This window comes from Panthera tigris, chromosome A3 (genome assembly GCF_018350195.1).
Source record: "Panthera tigris isolate Pti1 chromosome A3, P.tigris_Pti1_mat1.1, whole genome shotgun sequence".
Lineage (NCBI taxonomy): Eukaryota > Metazoa > Chordata > Mammalia > Carnivora > Felidae > Panthera > Panthera tigris.
In genome coordinates, this window is record NC_056662.1 from 94,695,321 (window position 1) to 94,710,245 (window position 14,925).

Sequence of the window (14,925 nt, forward strand, 5' to 3'; positions counted from 1 at the left end):
GTCAGAAACATAGCAATGAGGATTTCTTTGGACTGACATTGGAAATTGAGATTTCTCAGTGTACCGTTTATACCTACAAGTAGATTTCATAATTTGGAAAATTTTTAAGACGTGTGTTGGAGGAATTTGTAGCTGTCAGAAGATTTTATTATCTGACATTTTACAGAAGTGAATCAAACCTGGAGGAAAGCAATTGATCTATTCGCACTCATGCGCATGAGTTATAACTAACATCACAGATATAAAATCAGAGTATACAGTTCTTGCGTAAGGACAAAGCATTTGTTCTTCAAATGAGATGGAGGTGGCCTTCGAGAGATTGCTGCAGCTTTAAATGGCACTTGCCAATTTTTAAAAGTATTATCTAGAACACCTTAAGGCTCAATGTGTAGTAATGTAGTTACTACAGAGCTGTTAGATTCGTTGCCAAATAGTGTTCAGAATCCAGAGATCAGATAAATTAGATTTTAATTGGGTTTTAAAGCTAAGGTGAATAACTAGATAAGGTAGAATTAGTCAGAAACATATTAATGTAATAAAACCTTTGGTTCTCTGAAGCTCTTGCACTAAAGACCAGTTAGCTATCACTGATGAACGATGTCATGGAGCAGTCCGGGAAGATGGGCACTGATAGGTGGGAACGCTGGGATCCAGCATAATCGTATTACCTGCAGCAGTGTAAAGCCGGAGGCCTGACCTGAGCTCTTGGTTGTATCACAGAATTTTGAACACGGAATGAAATCTAGTTTTATCAAGCTAATAAGACTTCTCAGTGACAGCATTTATTACTTTTTTGTTGTTGTTTTTCTTAAAATTTCAAGGCATAGCACCAAGTTGTTTGTGTATGAGTGTTTTCAGTGCCTGATTATGTAGAGGTTGGATAGTTGAAGTACTTGAGATCAACTGATGGTAAATCTAGATTTTTTAAAGTTTAACTTTCTATGTAAGCCTGATCACTTTTCAGTCTCTCTCATTCCCCATTATTGTACCTATCTGTTTACATCAGAATAAATATGTCCAAATAATTGTTCTCTTGATGGAAATGTAATAAATACAACAATTGGGGTGCCTGGGTGGCTCAGTCAGTTAAGCGTCTGACTTCAGCTCAGGTCATGATCTCACAGTTTGGGGAGTTCAAGCCCCATGTCGGGCTCTGTGTTGCCGGCTCAGAGCCTGGAGTCTGCTTCAGATTCTGTTTCCCTCTCTCTCTGCCCCTCCCCTGCTCACACTCTGTCTCTCTCACTCTCTCTAAAAAATAAACATTAAAAAATAATAAATAAAATACATCCACTGAAACCATTTTGTGTTCTGTAAACTTTTAAAAAATATTTTTTAACATGTATAGTTTCTTTTTTAAGCACATGGATTACTTTTCCTCCTAAAAAAAAAAAAAGTTTGCTTTGGGAGTTTATATTTTGCTTCTTTGTTTTGCTGGTTTTTTAAGAATATCTTAATTACATGTTTTATGATTAGTCATTTGTCAGTAAACTGAATTAGAAATCTGTTAGTGGCTCAGTCGGTTGAACGTCTGACTTCGACTCAGGTCATGATCTCACAGTTTGTGAGTTTGAGCCCCGCATTGGGCTCTGTGGTGACAGCTCGGGGCCTGGAACCTGCTTCGGATTCTGTGTGTCTCTCTCTCTGCTCCTCCCCTGCTCACACTCTGTCGCTCTCTCAAAGATAAATAAAGATTAAAAAAAAATAAAAGTTTAGTGATAAGTCCAGTTATAGGTAGAGAGAAATGAATGGTTGTTTTATGTCAGCAATGATCGGTTAGAAAATATAAAGAAAATTCTTACAGAATTTCAAAGCCATCCTTTTTTTTTTTTTTTCTTTTTTTAGAGAAAGAGAGACAGAGTGTGAATGGGGAAAGGGTCGAGAGAAACAGGGAGACACAGAATCCAAAACAGGCTCCAGGCTCTGAGCTGTCAGCACAGAGCCCAATGCAGGGCTCGAGCTCAGGAACTGTGAGCTGAAGTCAGATACTCAATGGACAGAGCCACTCAGGTGCCCCTGAAGTCATCCTTTTCTTACAATCACATGTACATTACTCAGCCTTAAAGAGTATGCTACCTTGAAAGGCTTAAAACTTAGGTATAGTACACTTTGCAAAGAGTTGAAACATCCATTATGGCTGTACTAATGTCTTCATACACAAATTTAATCTTTTAATCATGTTAATGTTACTGGCCTACTAGCAATGTGATGTTTAATTTTTTTTTCTCTCTCTCTCCAGTAGCAATGAGGATTTTTATGGTGTAATCCCCAACCTTTTAAAGATTTCCCAGTGCAACTATTTGTATGGGGTCGCAAGGACAAGACTAAGAATTGAAAAAGTAGCACTCAATGGTCTATAAAGAGTCTGATACATATAAATGTGCAGATCACATGTACTTCCAGTGGCTTCTCGTGCTCTGTAGGATATTGATATAGGAGCTCCAAACACTTTCACTCTTCCCTGCCTATTTAGATACCCTCTCTACCATCATGCACCTGTCCTGTCCACTCACCATGACTTAAGCCTCTTTCTCCATCTTCACTGTATTTTCTCTGCAAAAAATCTAGGCTTCCCTGTTCTACCCTCAGAACTCTTCCATATAAGGTGACATTTGATGAAGAGATAAATATGTGTTAATTTGGAAGGTGTTAGGGGGTATTCCTCTGAAGGTATACATTTGCATGTCAGAAGGGTGCTCTATGCCAAAGGAGTGATTGTTATAGTGAGAATTTCAGACAGCACAGCAAGCCTACTGAAAGGTATATATTTAGACCAGCAGTCTTGAGCTTCTGAATTTCTACACCAGTTGGGAGATGGTCAGTCCACCTTAACGTGGATCCTGCAGATCCCAGCCTTGATACTAGGTTGGACTTTTAGACCCATGTTTTTTTGTTTTTTGTTTTTTTTTTTCTTTACGTTGTTATTCAAAAGTTAACATCCTCAAATTGGTTAGCTCATTTATCAGTAACAGCTTTTGTTTCTCCATAGCCTATAATTTGAAAGTTGGCCTTTCATTGTGACCTTACACACATTTATTTTGACTGCCTTGTTCTCATTGCTACCGTCTCAGAACAGGTTACATCAGCCCTGCATCGGGCCACTCTCTCTGTTATTTCTGCCTTGTTCTGGCTATGTACTGCTTGAGTACCAGCAGCAGTCACTGGGTGGTTCTGGGTAATCGACTGCATTCTGGGACCTGTCATGGGACATGGAGGCTGCTTTTCCATAAGAAGCCATGTGTAAATCTCACTAATAAAATTGCTCCACAAAGTAGTAAGAATTCCATGGGAATACAGGTGGCAAGTTCTGGATGATATCTGTTTCTAAATCACACTGGTGTTTAGTATAAGGAGAGAAAAGTACTTTTTGAGAATAATTGTAGTAGTTCTTAGAGATTGCATGCTCTCACTTGTCATATTGGAGCTAATAAAAAAACGTCATTATTTAGAACTTAGGTTTCAAGCATAAATCCTTTATATCCATTGGCTTACATCATCACCACCCCAACAGTTTGAAGAGGGACTGTTACTAATTGAATTGCACATTTGAGGACACTGAGCATTGGAGAGTGTGACAACCTTGTTCCGTTTCATACAGCTGCCAACTGTCTGTGCCAAGATTCATATATGCACACACCGACTCCAGACTCAACCCAGAGCCTGACTCCCAACTGACACACTGGGAAACCTAGAACCATGAAGATGTTGGATTGCCCAGGGTCAGACATCTAGTCAGGGGCGGAGCTGATCTAAGTCTCCAGGGCCATGACTCCCAAGGCCAGGGCATGGCCATCCATCAGGCCTCCCTCTCCCACTAAAATTCTAGATTTTGTTTTGTTAAGAGATTGTTCTCAGTTTTTACAAAGAAAACCAGAGGGAAAACATTGCAGTAGTAGTTAGTACTGAAAGAAGAAATAAAATATAGTGAGCCTGCATCTTAAAATAGTTTAATTCTGCCAGGCCAACTATCCTCATGGTAGGAATAGAATGCTGAAGGAGGGTGTTCTGGTGCTAATATATGTGATTATGTCTATCATTTATTGTTCTCACACACTGAGCCACATTTTACTGGAGTCCCCAAACCAGAGAGGCAGTTATTATCCCCGGTAAGTGGTGGAGTCAGGATTAATTAGGATCCCTATCTGTCTGGCTACAGATCCCATTTGTGTTATACATTCTGTTCTGGCTTGGAGGAAAGTCACATGAGACACAGTGTGGAAATGAAAAACTCGATACGGACTGCTCCATTTGATACATTGAGAGCATGAAGTTCCATTTATGGACATATGGCTTCATTGAAGCCTGACTTAGGAGAAGTCATTGGGAACACACAGCTCATAGAATACCTTTTCAGGGGAGGATGTTAAAAAGAAGTCTGGATTCACTAGCAAAATCACCCTACAAGACAGGAATCAGTTAGGCATTGTATTCATTTGTTAATAAGAGTGACATAAATCACGACGACTTCAAAAAGATAGATGTTTATTTGTATCATATACAAAAAGAAACCCAGAAACAGACATGTTCCTGATGACATATTTGATATTATCAGTGTCCCAGCTTGCAGGCATATATATTGTCATTCTCAGAAGAGCAAAGGTCAAATGACATCAATTAATACTATTAACTTTTCTCAAAAATAAGGTTTTTTTCCCTATGATTTGAATTTTAAAACTAACAGATACTCTGCGCATTGAAAAATAGAAAATTAAACAGGGTAGAAAAAATATATATATTTCTTGATCACCCAATCAGAACTTCATTTTAACATTGGGTATAAATCTTTGTGATATTTTTCCATGTGAAGGTTTTAATGTTTTTTTTTCCTACATAGTTAGCATCGTGTGTTTTCAGTATGTTCAATTTCTTTTTCATGTGACAGTTTATTTCTTTATATCAGCAAGCACTAGACCAATGTGGTTTGTTTATCAAATTATTTCAGTTTCTTTCTTTAAGTAACTTATGTGCCGAGTATCCTGGAGATGAATAACCTCAGTCATAGGCTCTGTCCTCTGGGATTGTAGAGAAACTCATTTATTCAGCAGATATGTAGATGAGTACCTGTCATATCCCTGTACAGTGCTGGACACCATGAATCTGGTGGTTAGGACAGTCTGTTAGGGGAGACTCAAAGGTGATCCAATGATACCTCTGTCATGTGATGCACATTAAGACAGAGCTGTGCACAGGGCACTATAGAAGTAGAAGAAAAGGACTACTAAATTGGACCTAGGGAATTAGGGGTGGAATGTTGCAAGGACAAACAGATGTTTGGGCTGATTTTTAAAGGAGTTAGGTGAAAAGGTAGGAAAGGATATTCTAGGCAGAGGGAGGTCCATGAGCAAGAAAAGTAGTAAAACTCATCAGTAGAATGGTCAGAGCCCTCTGCTTCCATCCAGTCTAGTGCCCTCTTTTCCCAAATGGGAGAACACAGAAGCACAGAGAGGTTAATTAATGTGCTTAAAATCACGTAAGTGCTGAAACTAGAGCATGTCTCTTTACCCTAACAGAAGGGGAGTTATTGCTCAAGGTGAAGGCTAGCTTAAGCCTGCCTACTCCGTTTCATATTTAACACCAAATGAGGGAAATGATCAATGATACTTCACAATAAGAGGAATATTTTGAGACCTTTTGGTTCACTGTGTTAATTATACTGAGACCTGAACTGGGAGTCTATTACTTTGAACTGAAAAACTGAGTCTAGTACTTTGGCCAGTAAAGGAGATTATTTTTCCAGTAGGATTTTTCTCAAAATTACATATCAAAATATATACCTCAATGACATCAAGATAAATGCCAGGTATAGTCCAGTATCAAATACAGCAAAACTTCAGTTAGCCAGACCCCACAGCCCTCCATTATAATTTACTCTTGCTTTTCCTTTCAGAGAAGAGATTATGAGATAGGGGTGCATTATCAAACAACAAGCTGATAACATGCCAGACACTGTGTTCTGAGTCTCCACAGTGGGCTCCCCACTGTGTTCCGAACTCTTTGTTGCTTTCACTAAGATGGGTGCCCCTCGGGAGCGTATAGTTGAAGTGAATCAACATAGATTTATTTCAGAAAGTCACTTCCAGGGTCAGCACACGATGAGCCAACACTTCTATTGTTCTGCAGAAAACCAAAAACTAATATTTACAGCAATGGCCTTCTACATGGAAGATACCAACCTTCAAAGGCACATAGAGCTAGCTTCTGCTGACCTGGTGGGAAAGGGGCTAGTTTAGCTATAAATGGTCAAATAACCAGAGCCTGTACCCTAAGAATTCTGATGTGTCAGTTTTCTAGCATGGGTAAGTTATATGTTTACAGTGGTTATATTATTGAGGGCTTAAAGTACTACCTTGTTGCATTTTAAATCCTATATAAGCAGAGTTCACTTTGAGATTTCTGGGATAATATTTCATATGTTAAAAAACAGTCATTCGTGAAAAGATTTATCAATTCCAGTGAAAAATCTAACTCATTAGTGAGGTGTTTGTTTGTTTGTTTGTTTGTTTGTTTGTTTTGCTGAAGCTCTTCCTTGATGGTAATTAGGTTTTTCTTACACATAGATAGGTAACATTTCCTACTTAGGTTCTAATAGATTTTTTTTTTTCATTTTTAATGTTTATTTTTGAGAGAGAGAGAGAGCAAGCAAGTGAGCAGGGGAGGGGCAGAGAGAGAGACACACACAGAATCAAAAGCAGGCTCCAGGCTGTAGGCTCTGAGCTGTCAGCACAGAACCTGATTCCGGGCTCGAACTCACGGACTGTGATATCATGACCTGAGCTGAAGTCGGACGCTTAACTGACTGAGCCACCCAGGCACCCCTAATAGATTTTGTATCCTGTTGGGCCTAGGATATTTCTCCCTGTTTTTTGGTTTGTTTTTTTGTTTTTTTGTGTGAAATTGGAGGTTAGGTGTTCTCATTTACTTTGTAAGTTTTTAAAAGTAATATCCTAAAATGATGCAAGACATCATCTGATAGATAGAACTGATAGAACCAGACATTTTTATAAAAACATGTCCCCCTTGTAAAGCAATAGCTTCAGAAACCGAACAAAGGCATATAAGATTTGCATTGCTATGGAATTTATAAGTCATTAGACTGGTTTCAAGGGTAGGTAAGTTTCTTTCAACAAAAATAAGTTCATGCAATGAGTATTTATCAGGTATTTGCTATGTGCTGGGGGCCAAGGAGGGGAGGGTCTAAAGGCTTTACAGCATATGGCTCTGCTCATAATGTCTGTAAATCAGCATCTAGAAGATGAGTACACAAAGGCCATATCATGAGATGGTATAAGTGCCCCAAAGGAGAGGGAAAAATAGAGGTAAGGTGACCCGGAAGAACTTCATGAAGGAAGCAGAATTCACTATGGACTTGATGAGGCAGTTTTGATAAAGCTATACAAGGTGGGGGGAGGGGGGAAATAGGAGGGCTTTTGGAAAGAAGGCAGTGGCAATGATTGGTGTGGGAATTGAGACTTTGGGTTGACTGGCTGAATGAGGCACCAGAGTTCCCATCCTTCACCTGTAGAAAAGGTGTGCCAGTGGCCTCTGAAGTCTCCTCTTCACACAGCACCCTGTCTCATGCCCGCCAGTTACTCAATAAATGTTGGCTAGATGAATAAAAGAAAGAGAAGTTTGTAATCAAGTCCATAGTTGTTAGGGAGTTATTCTGTTAGCAGGAGCATGAGATGCAGTGGAGAGCAGGCCAAGGACTTACCCTGACATTCGTTCATGGTCTCTGGCACGGAGCTATGCACAAAGGATGCTCCCACCTATGCCAGCTGGTGCATCTCCGGGCATCCCACCAAGATTACCTAGTTAATGAAATAAAAATATTGATAGCTCTTGTATTGAAACGTAAGAGGAATGTCCTGCCATTGACACCAGTATAACCTGATGGCTAATGATAGATATTCGAAAAGTAGATTGCTTGGGTTCAAATTTTGGCCTTACCAGGGATGGGCTGTATGCCCTGCTTTATTCATCTGTAAAATGTGGATGATGATAGTACTTCCTTTGTAATTGGGATAATTAAATGAATTAATGCAGTGAAGTGCTGCAAACCATGCCTGACACGTGGTATTAATACTTTTGTTAAAGATAACATCGATGGGCACCAGCTTGGCTCAGTCTGTAGAGCGTGTGACTCTTGATCTCGGGGTTGTGAGTTTGAACCCCACCTTGGGGGTAGAGTTGACTTGAACAGTAATGATAATAAGACTTTAAGAAAAGGATATTGATGTGAGAGAGCTAAGCTGTGGTAGGAGAAACGGGGGGTGGGGGGCAGTGTATCGAGGTGCAAACAATCCTATATATCTGTTCCAAGAAAATGCTAGAGGTCTGTTAAGTGTATTTAATTTAATCCATCAGCCTGATAATCCCTACCGAATTTATAAACATGAGCCATGGAAGTTGGAGATTTCTAACTGAACAAGAAAGATATCATGGAAACTGTCAAATACAGATGCATTTGAAAGAAAGAATGTACACAACTGAAGAATGGTTGCTCACCATTTCACGGCACAGTAGGGTACCATTTATACTCCATATCGTAGGCTATGGGTATATTTTGATCCCCAAGGCCTTCTTTATATTTGATCAGGGAATGATAGGGGTGGGATTATTGCCTCTATAATTGTGTGAACTTTTTTCATATTTGACAAATACTTCATATTTGAAAATATTTTCCTATTTCAGATGAAATAGGAAAGTCTTAGGCTTATTGCTTTCCACGAAAATGTTAATTTTATGTGTGAGTTATATGGAAGACCATGTTAACTTGCAGAACTGATGGTTTTTTTTCGTGTTTCAGGATAATAGGGTTCATTAAAAACAGAATGAGAAGACCTGTTAACTTCTAAAATACCTGATAATGGTTAAACAACCCCCCGGGACAGCCAGATGCTGAGTTGTCAAAATTTTCCCATATTGTGTGTGGTTACTTGAATATTATAAGCCAGATTTTTAAAATGTAATAACTGTATTATATAAGATTGATTTTTCTGAACTTTTATAGAAATATTTTCAGAAGGTAAGTCTCTAGGTATGTCTTCAAAGGCATATATGACTGAAAATATAAATAGAAAAGCAAATGTGTGCTTCATAATTATGGAGTAAAGAAAAATTTAATTTCAGCAAAACTATAACAGAATTACATGTAGGCATTAGCAGTACTACTTAAGATCAATAAAGATTTTGTGAAAGAAAACATGATTTACTGGTTGTATTAGGGAGAATGTGGCAACATCAGAAGAAGGCATCTTATGTGAGAGAAAATTGTATTCATTATGAACAAAAAAACACACCTGCAAATATTTGTCCCTTTCTGTAAATTTCATATTGAATCTTTGGGGAATTCAATAGTGTGGTAAATGTAATTTGTAGTTCTTTACAATTATGGTCTAAATAGATGAGTCTAAAGGGAGTTTGCCTATTTGATTTTCAAATTTGCATCACTTAAAATCTAATCAGGCCAACTGTTCAGATTTTTATTAGATATGAAATACATGAATGGGTTCAAGCCCGCACTGTGTATCGAAAGAATATATCTGATTTTACGGCAGGCCTTGACTAAGGGGTTCAGTTAGCATGTGGTTGAGCCCTGTCCCTGTAAAGATTGTTTACTTGAATTGCTACCCTTCGATTTTCAGTAACCAGTGTTTTATAGGCCAGCAGATTGCCTTTGATTTTTGAGAATTTGCGGTAACATATTGAGCTTAACAGATTTATGCAGGAATGTAAAATAAAAATAGTGTAGCAGGCACTTGGGATTTTAGAACACAAAGGGGATTAGGTTTACAGATGGCTGGTACAGATAACGGCATTGAGTAATTTAGCCATGTAAGGTAATCTGTTGTTGACAGAATATATTAACATTTACCCCACATACACAGGTGTTTGGGCTGCACAGTGCATGCGACACAGTGCAAGCACTGTGTTTTGTAGCCTAAGTCTGAATTTTGAAATGTCTAAAACATGCTTGGGTTTAAGGATTTATTTTATGGAGGTATTCTAAGAGATTACTAAAACATGCTATATACTTTATCCAACTCATTTGCCTTTAAGATCTTCATTCTTTATTTGCTACTCCATCCAAACCATCAAAGAATTTCTACGGGATTCTGATTTAATTAATGGGTGTTTTCCAGAAAAAGAGGCAGAAAATCATGGACGTTACTATAATTTAAAAAACAATGTAAAGTCTCCTATCCATTCCCTTAAAATGATAGTTCTTAGCTGCATATTAGAATCATTTATGGAGCTTATTAAAACTATAAATGTTGGGGGAGGCGGTGCCTGGGTGGTTCAGTGGGTTAAGTGTCCAACTTTTGGTTTCAGCTCAGGTCGTGATCTTATGGTTCGTGGGTTCAAGTCCCAAATTGGGCTCTGCACTGGAAGTGTGGAGCCTGCTTGGGATTCTCTCTCTCTTCTCTCTCTCTCTCTCTCTCTCTCTGCCCCTGCCGCTCTCACACTGTCTCTCTCAAAATAAATAAATAAACTTAAAAAAAAATACAGATGTTGGAACCCTACCCTCAAAAATGTTCAGATGAGTCCAGTGTACAGCCTGTAGTAATCTGTGTGCAATAATTACGTTTACTCTCTCAGTAAAAGTCAACGTCTAAAAGGTTTATAGGTTTCTCCATCCAAACTTCTTTTACCCACAGGTATCAGACAGTCTTCCCAAAACAGTCTTTGAATGAAATTTTTTGCCTTCCCAGGAGGCTCAGGATCCTTAGCCCCTAAAAATATTGATGCCAATGCTGTCAGCCCTAAATTCAGTTTCCTAAGCTCCACCTTCCTTAGACAACTGCATTTGTAGCTGTGGGTATGTCCCCACTGAGAGATGGGTCACAGCAGCTCATATCATAGGCCACACGTATTGTCATCACTTGGCCTTTGCTTGTTACTTTGCATTTAACCTGGAATCCACTGTTCATTGCTCCTGCATATCATCCATCCAAATCCAGGTTCTATCTCAAGGTCTAGGCACCAAATCGTTAGGAACCTCCATCCCACCCTTCTCTGCTGTGCCTAACTCAGCATTCCCATTGCTTATTTTCTTATATCCTCAGTTGATTGCTTCAGGCATTTCCTGTCTTTTATTTCTCGCATTATGCACTATTCCCTAGACTTGCCCTCCCCCAAGCAAAGTGAAACAAAAGAAGAACAACAATAACCTTGCAGGGACAGGCAGAAGGTAGATACTCAAGAAATACCTGTTGAATGATTATCATCACAAAAGGAAGTGAAAAGCAGCAGTAAGGGTTGTACAACTCTGTGAATATACAAAAAAACAAAACAAAACCGAAAAAACACTGAATTGAGCACTTCAACCCAGTGAATTTTATGTTGTATAAATTACATCACAATAAAGCTGTTATAAGAAAAGAGGAAAAGGTTTTATGAGAGGCATTGTTGTGTTGACTTTCTTTTTCTAGCTGGAAACAAAAGAGCATTCATATAACAGCAAAATTGAATTCTACCCTGGGAGTGTTCTGAGGACAGTAGTTGGTGTTGCTTCTTATTATGTGAAACTTGAGAACATGGCCAGTAAACTATGGCCCAGCGCATGTTTTTGTAAATGAAATTTTATATGTCGTCTGTGCCTGCTTTCTGACTACAAGAACAGAAATGAGTAGCAACGACAGAGACTGTATGTTCCACAAAGATTAAAGTATTTATTGTCTGGTCCCATACAGAGACACTTTGCTGGCCCCTGCTTTAGACTTTATGTTTGAAGCTATGTATCATTTGTATCCTTTCTAGTGTCATTTCTACTGCACACTCATGAAGAACTGAAATTCTTATTAAAGTCTTTCTGATGATGGTAAGAGTGTGTGTATGTGTGTGAGATGACTCAGGATGTAGGCCTGTGAAATCAAAGTCCTAAAAAATGCTGTCCCTTTTCTTCAGAGTTTCTGTTAATACAGGACGCAGGGTTTGGCTTTTTTAGGCATGCTGGGCCCTTCTGACATTTAGTCCCCACTTGCATTCAAAGTCCTTCTCAAATGTCACCCATCTCATGGGCTTATCCTCAGCCTCTACTGAAAGACAAGGCTCTCACTTTTCACTGGTACATTTGGTGCCTCTCCCTGAAACCATATCCTTCACTGCCTTTGAAAACGTGAGCCTGGGTGGCTCAGTGGGTTAAGCGTCCGACCTCAGCTCAGGTCATGGTCTCCGAGTGAGTGAGTTGGAGCCCCATATCAGGCTTAGAGCTAGCAGTGTGGAGCCTGCTTGGGATTCTCATGCTGTCCTCTCTCTCTGCCCCTCCCTTCTCTCTCTCTCTCTCTCTCAAAATAAATAACAACTTAAAAAATAATTTGAATAATTTTCACTCTAAGGACATAACTTGAACACTCTGCCTTTTCCCCATTCCAGACAAGAGAGGCACAAAGATAATTATGACAGTTTGTGACTTGGACTTCATAGCCCTGTCCCTGTGAAGCAGCAGCCAGTTTCTTTGACTTCTCTACCTCTTTTCTTGCCCCCCAAACTACCTGTACTTGATTTTCACCTGTACTGTTTACTTTGTGATCTCCACAAGGAAAGCTGACACAGGGATGTGGTCAAAACTTCACCTTTGTACATGAACTTTTTCAATCAGGAAGTGCAGTTTCTGGGGCAGGATCAGTTACTGAGTAGGGATGTGGATCCTGTGATCTGATGCCTGTTTCAGGATCATGGCTTCTTCACCTGATTGCCGTGTGAACTTGGCCCCAGGTTCCTTATCTGTGAAATAAGACAATTATGGAAAGTACCTCTTTGGGTTGCTGTGATATGTGGATGGTTTGGCATGAACGGAACTGTCAAAAACATGTTACCAGTTGTTTTTTCAACATTGGTTACAAACTCAATGCTTATGAATTTTTTTATTCAGGTAGTTAAACTAAGGTCTAGTATCCTATGTTTTATATATCCATTTTTATTCTCCCAGAGCCTAATGAAGTAGTAGAATATGTACCAATTCATAATTGAACCAGGAAAAGAACATGACTAACCTTCAGTCACATGATAAAGAAGGAATATTCAGCTCTCACACTCCAAACTACTGATCAGAAATCCATTCTTTTCTTGACTCGCTCCTGTCATCCTTCTTCTTCATTCTTACGGGTGACAGATGCAGCTATCATATAAAAGTCTTCTGGGGGCACCTGGGTCACTCAGTTAAGCACCTGATTTTGGCTCAGGTCATGGTCTCACAGCTCCTGAGTTTGAGTCCTTCAGTGGGCTCTGTGCTGACAGCTCACAGCCTGGAGCCTGTTTCAGATTTTTTGTCTCCTTCCCTCTCTGCCCTTTTCCTGCTCACTCTATCTCACTCTCTCAAAAATGAATAAACATTAAAAAAAGAAATCAAGGTCTTCTGATCTGTAAAGCCATCAACCTCACCTGATTGTTACAATTTTCTCCTACATAATTAGATCTAAACTCTTCAAAGAGCATAACTAGGCTCCGTAAACTTTACTTTTATGTGTTATTTCACTGCAAGTTTCAAGAGGCAATTAAATTTTAACAAAAGGAAAACTTTTAGATCAACTATGCCATGCATACTTGTCCCATAAATTCTGAGTGGGTCTAAAGGTCTGCGATAATTATGCAAAAATGCAAAGAATAAACCAAGTTTTCAACCATCTTCTTTTTATTTGAACCTGTGGGTTTTCTCTATTCACTATCATTGTTATTCAGGGAACATACATGATTCATGAGAGTGAAAATTTTTGATATATTTAACCTGAAATCTGTTTCAGAGTTGGTATATCAACTTCAGAAGAAATGCCTCTCTCTTCAAACAAAACCAAAAAAAAAAAATGTCTGGTTGTTTCTATGAATGCTGCTTCAAACCTATATTAGTCATAATTTCTTGGACATCACTTCATTCCAAAGTAGAAGTTGCCCTTAGAGTATCCGTTGAAAGCACACATTTGCCCATGGATATTTGAGAGGTTTTACTTTGGCAGAGTTTGCAAGGCAGGGAACGGTATTAAATATTCACATCTCCGCATGTTCATATCTCAGCGCCTTGGTAAAATTACCTCCCCTCCCCAACCTTGCTATCTTCCCTCAGTTGTGTTTCAAGACCTCCCATAATGTAGTTTAATATGTTAAACTTTAGAAGTCAGATAAAGTCAGAACAGCCAAGGGGAGTTTCATACGATGCTTTTGTTCCCTAGGAAAGATCTTGAAAGAGAGGGAGGGCATGACCTTCTATTTAGTCCAGTGTGCTTCATGATACTTGTATCCAGATTCCACCAATCAGAGGCTAGAGAAGACAACAGGAATAGGAATAATTGAAGTGCAGCTGAGTCTGCTCACACCTGATCTCTCAACATTTCAGCTCCCTGCGCTATGCCTGCAAGTGCTTCTGGGGGCCCCAGGGGACGTCTCATGCGCTCTCACACAAGGCTGCTCTCTATTAGGAGTTAATGAGTCCATCAGCTATCTGCTGAGAGTGGAGGTCACGGGCTGATGCCTGCATACCAGGCTTCTGTTGGGAAGTTAGGATACTTCTCTCCCTTTGAAAAAAAAATTAATGTTATTCATTTTTAGAGAGAGAGAGAGAGACAGAGTGTGAGTGGGGGAGGAGCAGAGAGAGAGGGAGACACAGAATCCAAGGCAGGCTCCGGGCTCTGAGCTGTTAGCACAGAGCCTGATGCGGGGCTCGAACCCACAAACCACGAGATCCTGACCTGAGCCGAAGTCAGACACTTAACCAACTGAGCCACCTGGGTGTCCCTGCTTTCTCCTTTTGGATCACACATTTGATCCACCCTCACCAGTTTGCCAGAATAACAGGAGATATGCAATTCCTATTTATACTCAAAGTGCTAGATAGTTCTGCACTGGTGACTGAATATAAAAACTAGGCACAGTGATTTCACTCTGTGAAACAAGAGCTGTCACAAGGGCCTAGAGACAGGTTGAATGTGTGGCTCT

General features: G+C 39.5%; 1 protein-coding gene across 10 annotated transcripts in view; it reads left to right on the forward strand.

The window, feature by feature from the left end:
• Positions 1-14,925, forward strand: part of CTNNA2 (catenin alpha 2) — a 1,097,491-nt gene that overhangs the window by 412,390 nt on the left and 670,176 nt on the right. The gene's annotated exons all lie outside the window — the stretch shown is intronic.